This window comes from Centruroides vittatus, unplaced genomic scaffold (genome assembly GCF_030686945.1).
Source record: "Centruroides vittatus isolate TY-2023 unplaced genomic scaffold, ASM3068694v2 contig_337, whole genome shotgun sequence".
Classification (NCBI taxonomy): Eukaryota; Metazoa; Arthropoda; class Arachnida; order Scorpiones; family Buthidae; genus Centruroides; species Centruroides vittatus.
Window position 1 is genome coordinate 473,719 of NW_027122161.1, and position 5,394 is coordinate 479,112.

Sequence of the window (5,394 nt, forward strand, 5' to 3'; positions counted from 1 at the left end):
ATAAACACGCTCCAATTAATTTGAACTCGAGTTTTGGTTTTCATTGATTTCGTCACCATTGTGGCTTGCCCAAACCTGATAATAGACAGGGAAGAAGGACTTCTTAAGACTCATATAATGAGAGTTACAAGATACAGTTTTATTAATAGTGTTGTTAGATAGTTAACTGATCATAAATATATAAATCATCAATTAGATTGGTAAAATTATAATCGCGATCAATTGATTCACATTTACATCAATTTAATGTTAACGAATTAAATTAATGGGTGAAGAGATAATGTCAAGTTGGCGTAAAAGGGTGCGAACAATTAAATAAACACGAGATTTTTAATTTATTTTCTGCCAAAAAGTAACATTCAATACAAAAAGTTTAAAGAATTCATTTGAAATTGATTTCAGTAAAAGTTTTAAGTTTTAAAGAATTAAAATATATAACACTGATGTTGTTATTATTACTGTATTAAACTTTATAAAGATGAAATATTGCATTTTAATAAAATTAATACTGCTAACAGTTATTTAATGAAAATTGAATTTTTATTTTCATTAAATAACTATTTAAACTTTGAACCTTAAAGTTTAAATTACGTAATCGAAGAATCATCGTAGAGGACAGCGCGTGAGACAGTTCGAATTGGAAAATATCTTCATTCGGTTAGCAACGAATAAACGAAGCGGTTATCATGAGTGAGGGATCTCGTAAAAAAGAAGAATTTTGTGGTGAAGAACCCGTTGATCTTCCCAACATCAAGAAGATAAAGTCAGAGAGAAGTGAGAAGGGAGTCTGTATTTGCATTAAACCGATGAAGGGCCAGAAAAAAAGGATTAGCCGAAGAAAGAAAAGTCGAACGAAATCGAAACGCTCCCGCAGTTGCAAGCCTAAGAAGAGGAAACGGGTATCGAAGAGGAAGAAATCCGTGAGGAAAAAAAGGAAGATTTGTTAAATCCGGTAGTCAAATAGGAATTCGTTGCCACGAAAAAGGCCCCAATTGCTGATTTCTTGCAAATCAGCAAACGAACGGCTCTTTTCAGAGCCATTTTTTCTTGGCAAAGAGGAGCTTAATCGTACCGTTTAGAATATAATTTAATATACGTAAACGTCAAAAATTTAAATATTAATTTAATATAAATTTAAAATTTCTAATGAAAAGTTTTCGAAATATTATTTTAAAATGTTCGATTTTTCGTTCCATTTACTTTTTATATAAATTTTATAAAAAAAATTTAAAAACCAAGAATGTTCTTCGTTTTGATTGAATGTTAAATATTTGCAATTTCTAATGTTTTCCGTTGCCGAAAATATTAGAAGCATTTCAAATTGAAAATCTATTGAAATAGATTTTCAATTTGAAATGCTTATCCTTCCATTATCCTTCCATTATCCTTCCGTTATCCTTCCATTAAAAATGGCGAATACGTTTGAAATCAACGTTCTATAATGAAATTCATAGAAAAGAATTCTGTTCTGTATATTATTCCCTGCGTCACTGGTGAATTCAAATTAATTTAAACTGTGACTTTCCGTTAAATAAAAGCAAAAGACTTTTTTTGAAGACTTTTCGGTTAGTACTACTATAGAACTTAGCAGATTGTGACCAGGGGTGGATCTACATAGGAACTAATAGACTAAAGCCCCAGGCTCCGAAAAACCTATATCTGCCCCTGATTGTATGGACAAAGTTTGTTATTTGTTGAGAGTCCCTCTCAATAAGTTGCCAAAAGTATTAATTTTGATGACGTAATCCCTCAATTTGCGATAACGAAAGCTCAAAAAATCAAACTAACCTAAAACCATTCTTAATAATAAAAAGTTGTGTTATTCGTATATTATTTTTGCATTTATAATTATGTATTTATCGTTTTAACGAAACTGAAACTAATAAAGCATTGTTGTAATCTATAATAATATTTTGTACTTTTTATCTTGTATTTAAATATAATTTGAATTCATTATATTAATAAATATTGCTTTTTACGATTTTAGGATTTGTAACAGACTAATGAAAGGCTTATTCTTATTGTGATCATGTGACCTTAAATCGCCATTTTTCTTCCGAACAACGTGTTAGCCAGATCGGAACGAAAGTTTGGTGGATTAATTTTGTCGTCTCTACCTTTGTTGTCTGAAAACAAATTAAAATTAATCAAAGTTTAGTATATTAAGAACATTTAGACAATATTTCGAATAACGATATACTGTTTATTTGTATTAATCTCAAGTTTATAAGTTTTATGCCAGTTATATACTGATATTTGTTAGTTAAGTACCAAGTTATTGTTTAGTTTAGCTTATTTTACACTGTAATAATTATACAAATCTACTTTATTTCAATAAAAAGTAGTGTAAATTACAGCAGATTTGTAATTTAGAACATAAATTATATAAAATAGAATTTGATATTGAAATGATTGGTGAAAAATATATTTTAATTATACAGTATTTGTCATAAGCCACTTATAATAAATTATTATTTTAGTTTAGTAAATAATAATAATAACATGTAAGTAAGATGTGTATTGTGCAAGAATTAAGTCGTTTTATAAATATATCCCACAGTAGAATACATTTAATATTCTATAAACACACATATACAGTGGAGTCCGCAAAAGTCGATACCCGGATAACTCGACACCATCGGTTAAGTAGTCACTTTTCTGTGGTCCCGACCGACTTACATAGGAATTAATGTTAAAAAACTCCGGTTTACTCGACACCGTTTTACTCGTCACCACTGGATAAGTCGACATACTTTTGCTGTCCCACACTCCGATAAGTCGTCACCCCCTCCCGAAAAAATGAATTCATTCCGAACTCATTTTTTTTCAGGAGGGGACTCAATTTATTTATTAATATATAATTAATATATTTAATAATATATATGTATATACATATTAATAAAAATGCCTTAACCTTTTATGTATTTTTATGTATAAAATAATAACAGATAAACAAAAAGAAAATATACAATCTTCGTCAGTGTTTCTCAAAGTGGGCGATAACGCCCCCTTGTGGGCGATGAGTAAATCTAGGGGGACGCTGGAGGCAGGGTACTGAACGTTGATCAAAGGTAAAAGTTTCCTTTTCTCTGTCAAACGGATAAGAGTAAATTTTTTGAATAAAAACAATATTTTTAATGTCAATAAAATATACAATTTTGCCGCTCATAGCGGTGGTGACCCGACCCTAAACACTAGGAAGTTCGGTCGTGGCTTCGCGCCGCGACTCGGACAGGCTGGCTGCTGGGAGTTTTCCGGGTTTTCTCCTAGCCAAAACAACTGAATAGGAGGCCAGTTCTCCATAAAAGTCCTCCTGGAAGGCACGGTTTTCCCTCGCGTACGTTTAGGCCGTGAGATAAACGGCTGGCTCTTCAGTCGCATAGCGATCACAACATTACTCTTCGGAGGAAAAAGCGCCCAAGGCTAGAACCTCCATATGAACATCGACAAAGACAAAGACAAAGACAAAATATTCAATTTAAAACCAATTACTGAAATTATGAAAATTGACATTTATGTCGACACACTTGAAAATGAATTCAAAAAAATTAAACTTTATTTAAGATTTTATGAAGCCCCTGATAATACTTGTGATTTATGGACCCAAATAGCAGAAATTAAAAATTTCAACGACGAGTATTTGTTTAAAAACATTGTACAAGTGGCACAAAGTGATTAATTATTCCGCATGGAAACGTTGATGTGGAACGTGTATTTTCAATGATGGCTGGCATTAAAACCAAAAAAAAAAAAAGAAATTGTCTTGGAATTAATTTAACTTCGGCATTGTTAAGAATTAAAATTGAGTTACATAATACAAATTCGTGTACATACTAATTACGAAATTACTCGAGAACATTTTTAAAAAATCAACAAAACTATGTATTCATTTAAAATAAGAGAAGCTGACACTGACATACAGTCGTCGGAAGAGGAGAGTGACTCTGATTGAAGTCTGTTTTAAAACCTATTATTTTTTTCGTTTTTCCATTTTTGTTATATATGTATTATAATTATATATCGTTCGTGTTGTTAATAATTCAATTATTTTTGTTAATTGCTTTTTAACACAGCTATTATGTGTACAGCTTTTCTTGTATTGTATCAATAAATTTTGTTTTGTAATAAAGCCTTTCGACGATTTGAAAATTTGTTTTTTATTGAGTAGCGACAAAGTAGCAACTTTTCAAAATATCTGTGGCGAAATCAGTGACTTTTATTTTAAACTGTAGCGATATTTATTTACGAAAAGTTGGGAACACTGCTTAGACGTGAACTTTCTTCTTTCCGTTGAGTAAGCTTGAGTAGCGATCCATGTCTTACCACGAAGCTACGAAAATGCTACAGTTTAAATTATGCGATATGCTGATAAGAAGTATTTTTCCTTTCTATTATTTTTCCTTGTGATTAAATCGTTAAGAAATTATCATGTGACTTTATAATAAATAAAAATATGAAAAGATTTTAGTAATAAAATATCATAAGTAATGGTGTCACACGCAGTTTTAAATGTCGCCGAGAAATCCGTCATTTTTTTAATAAATTTTTCGTGAGTCAATGCGCGACGTTCACTGAGTCACGTGATGTTGTGAACGAGCGCCGCAAGGTCTTTTACTTGAACTTAGAACGTCAAACGGGTACTTCTGCTTGCCGAACAAGTTTAACGTTTGTACAGTACTTGCGCCTCAACCTGTCTATTTCTGTTTACTCAATCGATTTGACATGCTTTCTCATACAAAAGTCAGACGAACAAAACGTTCTCTTGATCAGTTTGGATTTCTCAGAGGATCAAACACTTGATATACTGCACATATTAAAGTTTTTATAAATTAGTCTCACATAACCGACAATACACAAATTCAAAACTGATTGCTTGACAAGTAATTACACATTCTTACTAATGTTTCTTTCCGCTTATACAGTATGTCTTACTGAAAATGGCTAAATTTCAAAAATTAGTTTGTTTGATGACAAACTGTGCTAAATAAAACACGTCCCCTAGAACAATTATCCGCCCTCTCAGAATGAAGATCCTAGTGCCGTTATTGATGACGGTGTTGGCCAGTCTCAAATGGAATAGCCAGGTAGTGGTATGGTACGGAGACCGACATATCCGGGACCATCCTCCGAAAAGTTCCTGGAGTTTTTCGACCCGTCTGGATTCGTTTCGGGCCTCCTAGAGCGGGAGGTCGACACCTTAACCGCTCGGTCATCCGATTGTCAAACAATTTTCTTCAACATAATAATCACATTTTAATATTCTCGTAAAAGTTCGAAATGTTTTACCGTTTTCAAATTGAATCATTAATTTTATATGAAAAATTTATCAATTTACTTTTTCATTTGTGGAAAAGTAGTTTTGACATCTCTTCTTGTAAGGTGGCGCTCTGTGAC